Source organism: Ranitomeya variabilis, chromosome 4, assembly GCF_051348905.1.
Source record: "Ranitomeya variabilis isolate aRanVar5 chromosome 4, aRanVar5.hap1, whole genome shotgun sequence".
Lineage (NCBI taxonomy): Eukaryota > Metazoa > Chordata > Amphibia > Anura > Dendrobatidae > Ranitomeya > Ranitomeya variabilis.
This window is the reverse complement of record NC_135235.1, coordinates 267,239,310-267,254,048: the sequence shown is the minus strand read 5'-3', so window position 1 is coordinate 267,254,048 and position 14,739 is coordinate 267,239,310.

The window sequence follows — 14,739 nt, the reverse complement described above, 5'->3', positions numbered from 1 at the left end:
AGAGGAAGAGGAGGAAGTAGAAGATTGGAAACCTCTGTCTGGACCAAAATTTTGCCATCTTCGTCCTCTCCGACCCCGATTTTTTGGTCTAGAGAATTGTTTAGATACAGACCCCCTCGATGTTGAATCGATATCTGAGGAGTCAATGTCCGAGGAGGATGCCTCAGCCCTCACTGTTGTAGTAGACTTTAAGGAAGGATACGCTCTCTTTTCTTTGAATTCTAAACAGTCTTTTAGGAAGCGCTTATGCTTCCTCTCTTTTATTTCCAGGTGGAATTTCTCCACTGAATTCTTGCGGGTTTCCTCTCTATTGGCAAATTCTGAGTCGTTTTTGTATTTCAAGATGTTATCAATAAGTTCCTTTAATTTGGAAGAGGAGTTCTCTAGGGTCTTCTTCTCCTCTTCCAGGAGAATATGCATAAACCTCAATGAAGAGGCAATTGACTCCTCCTCCCACTTTGCCAGTAAAGTAGGGGACACACACCTTGGTGCTGGCAACAAATATATTCTCAGACCACGTGGAACAATTTTATGTTTAATATAATTATCTAGGGATTGGACCTCCCACCAGGATTTGATGTTATTCTTATATGCTATAAGAACATCCGAAAATTGCGACCTCAAAGTTGGAGTAGATGATGTCCCATTTGCACCATCAATGTCTGAAAAAACCTCTCTAGCATCATCTAGCCATCTTTTTTTGTCTAATGGTCCTGAAAGGAAACTAGCTATCACTAATTGACCAACCAAAAACCAAACTGCTATAACGCGGAATCCTAGAACCAAGAACTAACCTAAACCAAACAAGGATCCCTAAAATATAACCTTTATTAGGGTACTTTTAAAATGGACTTTATTAATCAAAAATTATATAGAATTAAAAAGGCATCAAATGTACCTAAATAGCCCTGTATGGTACTCTAATACACCCTACCTAGCTGTGGAGGTAGGCACCCTACTTTACCGCGGTAGGCGCCCCCACTCGTCGAAGACTGGCCCTGTTGTTGCCCTAGGGCTCCCTTTGGTACTGGAAACCTGATAGGCACTACAACAGACTTCTATAGTGACCGTACCGTGACAACTTAGGGTGCCTACCTCCACTGTCAGGTAGTGGTCACTATAGGAGTCTGTTGTAGTGCCTATCAGGTTTCCAGTACCAAAGGGAGCCCTAGGGCAACAACAGGGCCAATCTTCGACGAGTGGGGGCGCCTACCGCGGTAAAGTAGGGTGCCTACCTCCACAGCTAGGTAGGGTGTATTAGAGTACCATACAGGGCTATTTAGGTACATTTGATGCCTTTTTAATTCTATATAATTTTTGATTAATAAAGTCCATTTTAAAAGTACCCTAATAAAGGTTATATTTTAGGGATCCTTGTTTGGTTTAGGTTAGTTCTTGGTTCTAGGATTCCGCGTTATAGCAGTTTGGTTTTTGGTTGGTCACTGGCAGGTCACCTGTGGTGTTCCTGCCTGTTTTGCTCATTGTAGCAACATGCTGCGTTCTGAAAAAACGCACCACATGTGCGTTTTTGCGGGAAAAACGCATGCGTTTTTTAATGCACAGTGGAGACGGGATTTTTTAAAATCCCCTCCACTATGCTGTAACATCTGGACGCTGCGTTTTTGACACTGCGGCTCAGCGCTGCGTCAAAAACGCAGCGTTTCCTGAACGTGGACACATACCCTTAGGGTATGTGTCCACGTTCAGGATTGCATCAGGATTTGGTCAGGATTTTTCATCAGTATTTGTAGCCAAAACCAGGAGTGGAACAATTAGAGGAAAAGTATAACAAAAACATATGCTCCAGTTCTGTATTTATCACCCACTCCTGGTTTTGGCTTACAAATACTGATGAAAAATCCTGACCAAATCCTGATGCAATCCTGAACGTGGACACATACCCTTAGACCTCACTCACACAGTGCATTTTTTTCCTGGTGTTTTTTTTTTACATCTGGCACATGTTTTGGTTTTAAAAGTAACAAGCTAATTCTTTGAAAGCTTGTTCTGCAGTTTTCTCGCCAGGCACTTTTTGAGCTCTCCCATTGATTTGTCTGGTAAAGAAAAGAGCGTCTTTCGAGCGGAAAACAGCAAAAGAATAGACATGTCACTTATTTTGACTCCTTCACCACGTTGGGTTTTTCTATTTTCGTTTTTTTTTGCTCCCCTTCTTCCCATTGCCATAACTGTTTTATTTTTCCATCAATGTGGCCATGTGAAGGCTTATTTTTTGTGAGACAAGTTGTACTTTTGAACGACACCATTGGTTTTACCGTATCATCTACTAAAAAATGGTAAAAAAATTCTAAGGGCGGTGAAATTGCAAAAAATGTGCAATCCCACAATTGTTGTTTTTTTTCACTAAATCCTAAAACTGACAAGCCCTTATGATTCTCCAGGTCATTACAGGTTCGTAGACGCCAAACATGTCTAGGTTCTTTTTTATTTACTGTATTTTTCGGACTGCAAGATGCACTTTTTTCCCCCCAAAAAATGTGAGGAAAATGGGGGGTGCGTCTTATAGTTGGAATGCAGGCTTACCGAGAGTGGTGGGGCGGCAGCAGAGGTGCGGGGATGATGAGGCGCAGTGAGCGGTATGGCGTGAGCGGGGTCCCTTCCACAGGTGAGGTGATGCAGTGGCCCAGTATCCAAGGTAAGCAACAGAGCCTGGTGAATCATGGCTTTATCGGTGGCGGCAGCCATTTTCCTGAGGCCGCGCGTGCGCAGATGGAGTGCTCTGCTTCCCGGGGCTTTAGGAAAATGGCCGTGGGAGGCCGTGCGTGCGCAGATGGAGATCGCGGCAGCCATTTTCCTGAAGCCCCAGGAAGCAGAGCACTTCATCTGCGCACGCGCGGCCTCAGGAAGATGGCCGCCGCCACCGATAAAGCCATGACTCACCCAGTTCTGCTGCTTTGCTTGGATACCAGGCCACTGCATCACCTCACCTTTGGAAGGGACCCTGCTCACGCCATACCGCTCACTGCACCTCATCATCCCCACACCTCTGCCGCCGCCACAGCACTGCTGCAACCCCCCATGGACACGAGGCTGTGGCGTTGCCCACCTAAACAGGAAGGGACCCTGCTCAGGTGCATGCCATATTGCCCACCGCATCACCGCACCTCTGCTGACACCATGCCTCCTGTGACCCTGCTCTGCCACCGCCAGCCCTCAGGTAAGATACTGTGAATTTTGACAATATGATGGACCCCCATCTTATAAAAAATATTTTTTTCTGCAATTTTCACCCAAAATTTGGGGTGCGTCTTATGGTCCGGTGCGTCTTATAGTCCGAAAAATACGGTAAGTGGTAAAGATTCCAAAATTTGTAAAAAAAATAAAATAAAAAATGCAGTTTTGCAAGACCCGCAGTGTCTCTATTTTTAGTGATCTAGTGCTGGGTGAATGCTCATTTTTTGTGTGGCAAGCTGACTTTTTATTGATACCATTTTGGTGTAGATATGATCTTTTGATTGTCCATAATTGCGTTTTAATGCAATGTTATGGAGACAAAAAAAACTTAATTCTAACGTTTTGATTTCTTTTCTCTTTATGCCATTTACCGATCAGATTAATTATTTTTATATGTTGTTTCTGAACGTGGCGATACCAAATATGTGTTTTTTTTAATTGTTTTATTTTGAATAGGGGGAATGGGGGTTGTATTAAACTTTTATTTTTTAAAATATTTTTAAAAACATTTTTTTTACTTGTTGCAATAGTTTCTATGGGAGACTAGTAGCTCCAATCATCCGATCGCTTGTTCTACACAGAGCAGGGCTGCGCTCATAGCAATCCAGCAATTACAATCTTTATTCAATCTTTTAAAACAATTTCAGGCCGGGGTCACACTTGTGAGTTCAATGCGAGAAACTCGCACGAGTCTCTCGCATCAAGTTCCGCACTGCCGCAGGCACTTGGGACCAGAGTTTGTGGCTGCATGTATTTCTATGCAGCCGCACGCTCCGGTCCCGAGTGCCGGTGGCAGTGGGGGACTTGATGCGAGAGACTCGTGCGAGTTTCTCGCATTGAACTCACAAGTGTGACCCCGGCATCAGAAGGAGAATGGTGGAAAACTTCTTGGGACAGTCCTAAAAAGTTTTCCACTATTCTCCCATTAAAACTGTTTTATAAGATTGAATAAAGGATTCTTTTCCCGGGAGGGTGAGTGCCACATTTTTTCTCTTCTGGTCTTTGCATAATATTTGTTGTATGTGTACTTCCCGTTTCTATGACATCCTATCAATCTTGATATAATAATGGTAATGGTTGAAGGCCATATTTGCGCAGGTGTCTCTGAACAGTAGAACAATGTACCACAGCTCCAGAGTCTGCTAAATCTTTATGAAGGTCTTTGGCAGTTAAGCAGGGGTCTGTATTCAATATGTCAAATAGAGGGCAGGTTACCGAGGGAGCAGTGACCTGTTATAAGCCATACAGATGAATATGTAAGCAGAGCACCACATAAACCCCCCTCCAGGCCTCCCCGGAGCATGAAAATTTCCTTAACTGAAAATAAGGATTAAACAACAACCACAAGACAGATTTCATCACCAGGTATCACTGCAATCAGTATAACGGAGCCAACCTGACAGTGTCACTGAGGCTACGTTCCCAGGCTGGCGCCTGAACTGCTGTGACCTTGATGAGATTCCCGCTAGCTCAATGAGAAAGTCTCACGGTGCAGCCCTAAGCTCAGAGAAATTTCTACCTGTGAACTGCTGTGAACTCACCTCTTCACCGTGAGGCTTTTTCTCACTGTGCTAACAGGGATCTCACCAAGATCACTACAATTCAGGGGTCCATCTGGGAACGCAGCCACAGTGATCGGAAGTAACCTAGATGACATCACCGCTAGTCACTGATGCTGCACTCAATCTCCCAGTGGATCTCAGGGTGGATGGCAGCACCTTAGCACCATTCAGTTGAAAACTGTTTATAGCCAGACATGTATTACGGCATGGGACAGAAAATGGGATATGGTTGTCTTTTTATTGTTGTTTCATTACAGGAGTGAAGGGCTTCAATGGAATGGACAATAACCAAAGTATGGTTTAATTTAGAATTATTAAAGGAGCCTGCGTCATTCTTTCAATGAAATGACTTTATCCTGGATGGTGTTTACTTACCATACCACTATAGGATTAGTAATGGATAGGTGTCTTATAGACACTTCTCTATTACTAAGCCATGGGCTTGATGTCACCGGACAATACAACAGTGACATCAACCCCACAAATATGAACCTCAGTTGCCACCGCTACAGGGCAAGTGGGAAGAGCCAGGCAAAGAACCAGAATTGGCGCATCTAATATACACTCCTTTTCTGGGCAGATGCGAGCTGCAGTTGTTTTTCAGGCTGAGAGCCAATATCAATGACCCTTTACCTGAGCCTGAGAATAGCAGCCCCCTGCTGTCTGCTCTAGCAAGGCTGGTTGTCAAAAGTGCTGGGGACCTCATGTTGTTTTTTAACGCTGACAGCTGAGGGTGTCATGTTCCCAATGGCAGGGAATTAAACACATAACACGGGCAAAAACAGGACAAGCTCTAGGGTGATGGAACCTGAGCTGACCGCGATCCTGAACCTCAACACTCAACTAACAGCAGCCGGGGAACGTTCCTGGGGAGACTCTAGACGTCTCGCGCCAGCCGGAGATCTAGCTACCCCATCAGAAGAATCACAGACCTATCTTGCCTCCAGAGAAATATTCCCACAGAAATAGCAGCCCCCCACATATAATGACGGTGAAATGAGAGGAAGGCACAAACGTAGTTATGAAAACAGATTCAGCAAAATGAGGCCCGCTTAAGCTAGATAGCAGAGGATGCAAAAGGTGAACTGCGCGGTCAGCTTAAAACCCTTCAAAATACCATCCTGAAATTACTTGAACTCATGTGCCAACTCATGGCACATGAGTGGTAATTTCAGCCCACTAGAGCAACCAGCAGCAGAGAATTACATATCTGCAAGCTGGACAAAAAACATGAAAGCAAACATGAAACAGGGAAATCCAGACTTAGCTTGTCTTGAAGGCCTAGGAGCAGGTAGCAAAGGTAACAGAGACACACTGATACATTGATAGCCGGCAAGGGAATGACAGGAAGGCCAGGTTAAATAGGAAACACCCAGCCTCTGATGGACAGGTGGAAACCAGAGACCGCAACCCACCAAAGTCACCCAGTACAGTTGTAACCACCAGAGGGAGCCCAAAAACAGAATCCACAACAGTACCCCCTCCTTGAGGAGGGGTCACCGAACCCTCACGAGAACCCCCAGGGCGATCAGGATGAGCTCTATGGAAGGCGCGGACCAAATCAGTCGCATGAACATCAGAGGCGACCACCCAGGAATTATCCTCCTGACCATAACCCTTCCACTTAACCAAATACTGGAGTTTACGTCTGGAAACACAAGAATCCAAGATCTTCTCAACAACATACTCCAATTCTCCCTCCACCAGCACCGGAGCAGGAGGCTCAACCGAAGGAACAACGGGCACCTCATACCTCCGCAATAACGACCGATGGAACACATTATGAATAGCAAACGATGCTGGGAGATCCAAACGAAAAGATACAGGGTTAAGAATCTCCAAGATCTTATAAGGACCGATGAACCGACGATAAAAATTAGCAAAACCCAAGAACTTCTGAAGGGAATGACAGGAAGGCCAGGTTAAATAGGAAACACCCAGCCTCTGATGGACAGGTGGAAACCAGAGACCGCAACCCACCAAAGTCACCCAGTACCAGTTGTAACCACCAGAGGGAGCCCAAAAACAGAATCCACAACATGAGGGATGCAGCCCTGAACAGTAACATGGGCTTCCTGGTGAAGTCTGTGTTCGGTGTCTGTGCACGAACAGTAGGTGTTTGGTACGGACACCAAACTTTACCATTCGGGTTTGCCCCTGTCTGCTAACAGGCTAATTAAGGTCTGAAACTTTGGTCAAAGTTATCTGAGTGCACAAATTTTCAAGGGTGCCCAAACTTTTGCATCGGCCCCTTTTCCTTTTTGTAATTTTTAAAAATGTAAAACATGAAAATATATTTTTTTCCCTAAAATACAAAGGAAATATTTTATCTTTAACCTTAGTCCTTTTAGAGATTATTTCATCTTCGTCTTGCTTAGCTGTTCATAATAACAGTAATTTTGACCAGCGGTGCCCAAACTTTTACATTTCAATGTAAATCCCTTCTAAATCTGATGTTCTAATACCATGCCCTAGATGTTCTCAAAAACATGTCCAAGACTTGTCTCAAGACCAGAAAAAAATGTTCTGAGACCAGCTTTGCTTGCAGCAGTCACGAAAGTGATTTCTTAATATACAATACCCGGCCCTGAATCATCGGAAGAAGAAAGGTGAGTCTCTGTGTGTAAGGTAGAAATTGTCATAAAAAAAAAAACAGAACAATTTGTTTTGCCTTCTGCTATTTGTTAAGATCCGGCAGTAAATCTTTTTGACTCAAGGTTATGTTAAAATACCAAATTATTTTTTGGGGGAGTTTTTTGTCATCTTGGCCGCTTATCTTTGTTCCGCACGCTTATTTATAGTAATGAGAAACCATAACAATGTTTAGTAAGTCTGTTGTGAATCCGACAAACAGCTGGTCAATTCATACCGCGCTTTGAATGTCATCGTATGGCACACATCCTTTTGTACAGATGTAACAATTGGAAGTTGTAAAGAGTTAACTTTAGCAATCCAACTCCCTAGAATGGGCTATGCATTATCTTTTTGTTGAATTCAGACAGTTCCTTGCTGTCCCTTTTTATTTCTTTTTCCTCCCCTCTCTCTTTCTTTAGTTTGTTGCTGACTGTGAATTCAAAAGAATCCCTCATTTTAATGTCTCCAGACTTTGGAATCTTTGAAACGTTTTCCGCCATGTTGCTACTTACCCAGTTTACAGATGATAGAACTTCACAATTCCGGAGAAACCCGCGGTTCTTGATATTATCCTTGAAGAAAAAGAGTTTCTGAGACTCATCCTAAATATAGACTTTCATTCCCTGCTCCAGTACATTTTGCTTTTATTTTAGAGAAGCGGTATATCACACTAACGGGATCTATTAATCCAAGTCACTTTCTGAACTAATGGTTGTGTTTTTACCCTACGATACAATTTTTGTCAATTTACAAAAACTAATTAATAAGCGCATTTTGCAAATTACAAAATTGCCCATTTGTTTACCTCTTACAACCTCAATTAAGAGCAAAATGCCAGAAAAAGGCAACTTTTGCCCTTCAACCTGGTTTCTTTTTAATTAACAAGTGTTGTTTCAGTATGTTAACTGAAGCTAAAAACTATTTTCTTCAAATTATACCTGTCATGTCAGGTGACTATTTAGAATAAGCATTCATATGTGCGCATAGGTAATAACACTATTTCTGCACTTTATATAATTTGTATTCTACATTTTTCACCAGTTTTCCCCTCTGCAAATAGTATATCTAACATTCAGCTGTCTCTGAGATAGTGGGTAGAGATAACCCATTATGGTGTGCCCCATACAATGCACATACAGACATGAGGGATTCCTGCTCTCCTGTCTCTATGTAACACATGTTCAGAAGCAGTAGAAGCATAGCAGACATAATACAGTAGTACTAAACAGTGTAGCTGTGAATCCTGCTATTAGGCTCACCAACTGAGGTGAATTCTCAGAGCCCAAAGACTGGGTGGGTGCTTGGGTCATGGGCGCCAATGCAGCAGGCAGTTGAGGCACACAGGAAACAGGTAGCAAAGGTACAGGAGACCACAGACATACAGGAGTCCGGGAACAGGTAGCAGAAGGGCTGGAGACCACAAACAGGTAGCAGAGGTCGAGGAGACGGCAGTTAGGTAACAGAGGTTCTGGAGACTGCAGAAAGTAACATAGGTTGTGGAGACTGCAGAGCGGTAGCAGAGGTCCTGGAGACCACAGACAGTTAGCAAAGATCCTGAAGACCACAGATATATAACAGAGGTCCTTGAACAAGTAATGAGCAGATTGTGGTGAACAGAGTCTTAATACCAAAACACCACTGGGTGTCTTGGTGGGCAGTATATAGGCCTAAGTAGATGATCACATATGAACACGCCAGGCTACTTGCAAAGCGTGACATGGAGAACAAGAGAGTTTAGAGGACTGGGGAGAAGAGAGCAGAGCCAGAACCCGGGACAAGTGTGTGACACCTGCACTGAGGTGAAATAGAACATTTACTAGATATCAGAAATATGTGTCTGAGTGCTTCTCTCTCATGCAATGGCTTCCTAAGAAGTAATGAGAATTGTAGTTATTAGTAGGGTTGAGCGACTTTTCCTTTTTTGAGGTCGAGTCGGGTTTCACGAAACCCGACTTTCTCAAAAGTCAAGTCTAGTGAAATCGGCCGATCTTCTTGAAAAGTCGGGGTCGGGGATCAGCCGAAACACGAAACCCAATGCAAGGTAATGGAAAATCTATATATTTTTATATTTACTTCAGTGCGATATATGTGAAAAGCCGGTAATTCAATTGCCGGCTTTTTATTTCTCCTGCCTAAACCCGACATGATATGAGATATGGTTTACATACAGTAAACCATCTCATATCCCCCTTTTTATTGCATATTCCACACTACTAATGTTAGTAGTGTGTATGTGCAAAATGTCGGCGCTGTAGCTATTAAATTTAAGGGTTAAATTGCGGAAAAAATTGGCGTGGGCTCCCGCGCAATTTTCTCCGCCAGAGTGGTAAAGCCAGTGACTGAGGGCAGATATTAATAGCCTAGAGAGGGTCCATGGTTATTGGCCCCCCCTGGCTACAAACATCTGCCCCCAGCCACCCCAGAAAAGGCACATCTGGAAGATGCGCCTATTCTGGCACTTGGCCACTCTTTTCCCACTCCCGTGTAGCGGTGGGATATGGGGTAATGAAGGGTTAATGCCACCTTGCTATTGTAAGGTGACATTAAGCCAGATTAATAATGGAGAGGTGTCAATTATGACACCTATCCATTATTAATCCAATTGTATGAAATGGTTAAAAAAAAAAACACACACACAATATTGCAAAGTATTTTAATGAAAAAAAAACACACAGGTTGTTGTAATATTTTATTGTTCTCTCAATCCACCTGAAGACCCTCGCTCTGTAACAAAGGAAACATAATAAACCAACAATATACATACCATCCGTAGATCTGTAACATCCCACGATGTAAATCCATCTGAAAGGGTTAAAATATTTTACAGGCAGGAGCTCTGCTAATGCAGCTGTGCTCGTGCCTGTAAACCTTGGGGAATGAAGGAAATGTAGGTCAATGACCTATAGTTACCTTCAGTCGCGGTGATGCGCCCTCTGCTGGATGTCCTCATATGACGTCGAGCGTGGGAAAAAGTTCCCAGGCTGCAGTTCATGAGGACATCCAGCAGAGGGCGCATCACTGCGACTGAAGGTAACTATAGGTCATTGACCTACATTACCTTCATTCACCGGGGTTTACAGGCACGAGCACAGCTGCATTAGCAGAGCTCCTGCCTGTAAAATATTTTAACCCCTTCAGATGGATTTACCTCGTGGGACGTGACAGATCATCTGAAGGTATGTATATTGTTGGTTTATTATTTTGCAAAGCGAGGGTCTTCAGGTGGATTGAGAGAGCAATAAAATATTAAAACAACCGGTGTGTTTATTTCATTAAAATACTTTTTAATAATGTGTGTGTGGTTTTTTTTAACCCTTTCATACAATTGGATTAATAATGGATTAATAATGGATAGGTGTCATAATTGACGCCTCTCCATTATTAATTTGGCTTAATGTCACCTTACAATAGCAAGGTGACATTAACCCTTCATTACCCCATATCCCACCGCTACACGGGAGTGGGAAGAGAGTTCACGAAACCCGACTTTCCCAAAAGTCGTCGACTTTTGAAATTGGCCTATCTGTTTCGCTCAACCCTAGTTATTAGTTTAGCACTGCAGTGAGGTTAAACACTTACTAGAAAGTTTCACCACTGCCCGAGTTTCTCTGCTTCTTTTTCACTCTGCTCCTCACTTATTTCCTTTCTATATGAATCAATAAGTAGCATAAGTAAACATGTGGCTTTTACTAAACACAAAGAAGACAAAGATTTTGACTACTGCCGGGTACGACCAGGACACATTTGAGATGGACGGCGACATACTAGAACTTGTAAAGCACTTCATCTTACTCGGATCAATGATCACTCAAGATGCAACAATGACAACGGTTCGTAGTCTGCTTTTTTTCTGTAGCAACATATGGATGTGAATCCTGGATCATAAAGCAACAAGACAGAAGAAGAATCAACACGTTCAAAATGTGGTGCTGGAGAAGGATGCGATCAATACCATGGATGGCAAAAAGAACAAACAAATCAATTTTGAAACAAATCAAGCCAGACATGTCTCTCGAAAAAAGGATCACCAAGCTACAACTTGCCTACTTTGGACATATACGAAGAGAGCAATCACTGGAGAAGGACATCATGGTCTGAAGGATAGAAGGAACACGGCGAACTGGAAGACCAGTAACCTGATGGCTTGATACAATTAAGATAACGGTGGAGAAAATCTAGGCTTGCATAAGATCAATCTTCCTACACATCATTATTATCCATCAAGTTAAAATGGCTCTAGACGGAGCTGAAGGCCGTATAACAATAAGAGTAGATCTTCTGCACTGCACCTTTAAGTCTAATGTATCTGTATGCCTAGGAGCAGAGCAATGCTGGTGGTCAAGCATAAAGAAAATTCAAAGTCTGGTCCTGCACATCACTATTTATATTATATATTTAAATGCAATAAATTATTTTTTCCTCCGTTGTTATGATTTTTCTATACATGGAGTTTTTCAAGGTTCTGAGTTGAATGCTTGATGTTTTAATGTTTGGTGGTTGGTTTTCTGCGTCATTATAGTGATGTCCCAGGTTATTTGAGGTTTATATAAATCAAATTGATAAGAAATTACATAAGAGATTCAGTTTTCCAAAAAATGTTGAAAGCGAATTATGATTTACGCACATCCATAGATACAAAACGTTTCACAGAAGGAAAGAGCCTTGACACCACAACGTGTCACCGAGCTGGAAATCCTTTGTTTTATCTCTTTCTTTGGAAAATCCTAACACTGTACAATATACTCTATAATCTTCACAATATGGTGTTCATAGTGCTATACTGCATTGTTTTATCAACTACAACTCCGGAATACGAAAATAAGAGAAATTTATACCTGTCCATAAAGGGTTTGTATCAATTTACAAAGTCATCTATGGAATAAGTGATAACTGGCATTTCCTTGAAAGCCTGACCACTGGCATTCCCACCAAACCTGAGAATGGGGATCTGAAATATCCCGTTGGTATGGTTCAGTGGCATTAGCCGGCAGTATTATAGACAATGAATCATACATGGCCCTGTTTTTTGAGATCGGCAAGGGTCCCAGTGATCAAGTTTTTAACTTCTATTGTGTACACTTTCTAAATGGGTCCAAACCCTTTACAGTAGGTCTGTATAGTCAGGGCAGTTGTTTGTGCTCCAGAGCTGCTGCTCATCCTAATTTTACATATATCTCCAGATTTCTGCTCTGCTCTACTGTATTTATTTTGTTTTCCATGCTTTGGTGCAAAAGAGCAATGCTTAATTCTCTAAGTTCTGAGCTCTCATGCTCCTTTGGAATTCTGGAGACATTGTTAGATCTCCTATAGCTTCTCGGTCAGACCCTTCCCTTCTTGCTGGCTCTTGGCTATTTTTTTTTGCTATTACTTGTTGTAGACCTAGGCTTGTATTTTGATGTCTACGTTGCTTAACCACATGCATTGAGGTTTGGCACATATAGTCCTTCTCCAGTGATGACATTGGCTTGCTCAGGACCTTACATTTTCTTGATGTTTCATATGCCTATGAACTTCCTCTTGATGACCTTTGACTAGTCCCAGACTACATTTCCATTATTCTGCACTACTGCTGCTAGTCCAGGACTATGCCACAGATCACAACCTGGGGATTCCCTGCAGCGAAATCCTGATCTCTGTATAGAAGTTAAAAACTGAATACCTGGGAATCCCTCAGGCTCGATGGCGCCAATGAGATTAAATCTCAAGTGGTCCACTTCAAGCTCAAGGCCAACTCTTTCTACATGTGTAAGATCTATTATATCCAACACACAACTCACTCAGCTTGGTTTACTGAGTCCTTGTCAGGCAAATGAGAGGTATCCTTGGCCTGCACAATGGAAGTATCTGAGACTGAGGCTCTGTATGGAGGCAACTGAGACATCGATCAGGACATCTTCGGTGCTCATGGTTGTGGGGTGAGGAAAAACTGTGGTTGGCACTTCAAAGTTCATCTGTGACAATCTGAGATTGACACTTAAAGGGGAAACTTTGGCAATCTCTCTTGAGGAAATAGCAACCGGCAAACTGGATCCATGGCATGAGCATCAGAGACTGAAATTTTGTATGGAAACACCAATGGGGACACTTATGAACCACCATGTCTTGGGTAAAGTCAGTGGTGATGGGGAATTAATGATGGTCTTTTATTTGTTTGCAGTTGCCCCCATAAAAGTGATAAATGCCTTTGACAGCAACCTTGGAGAAGACTTTCATAGAATTAGATAAGATGACCCTATGTGTAGCCCACATAGCATAGCAACCTTCCGTCGTCTGACTGTCCATTAAGCAGCCAGCTTGTTTCCATAGAGTATGAGAGTGTGTCCATCCCTGGGTGATTGATATTAATATGATGTGGCCGCCGGACAGGTGTCATACGCACTGAGTTTTCAAAACAGTTCTGGGAATTTTCCAACATTTTATCCAAACCATTAAAGTCATATTTATTTAGCCAAGGGGCACAGAGGGAATAACATTTTTGGATGGCCCCAAGCAGCGTCACTTAAGTTCCAGCACTACAGGTGGAAGACATTAGCCAAAAAGGAAAATCATTTAAGAGCAATACAAATACACTCGTTATCTCACAAGCTTAATAGCCTTATTTTCTCACTCTGCTGTATAATGACAGCTCTCGGTGCTGGTGCAAGCTGCCGCTCCCAGAGTCTAATTGTTTTTAAATGTTAATAGAAACGGATCACACGGTGCCCATCAATCTGCTCGCAGGTAAGTGAGACACAGCAGCCCGGACTCCCCTCGCTCCACCAGTAATTCCGAGCTTCTTGGCAGGGGTCCTGCAGCAGGTACTGAAGCTGTACTCATTAGGGTCTGAGTACTACTCATCATAAGGAAAGCCACTTATTACAGTATCACATAAAGGGGCGCCCCACAGACGCTCCAATTAGAGACAATTCCGCACCTAATAGATGGATACTATTAAACCGCTTTATTTGCATGTTAGAGGTTTTATCATTCAGCTTGTATCTTGGATTAGTGATATTAGTTTTTCTTGGTTTTCTGTACTCATAAGTTACTATTATTCACAATACTTCTTTTTTTTTTGTTTAATTACAAACATTAATGGTCAAATATGGAAATTAATATATCATCTACAAAGTATCCAGACCCCAGATGATGAAGCGGTCAAGGAACCCTTAACTGTCTCTAGAACAATGACCAAATTTTGGGCTACTATGACCAAGTTCTCTGCGACTTGCAGTTTTGTGTTTTTGGATACAGTGATGCCTCGGTCTTGTGCCACGAAACAATCGTTAAATGTGGTCGTCAATATTTGTGTTACATCGTCTAAGTCGCCATGTTGCTCTGGCTTAGAGATAGATAATAGATAGATAAATAG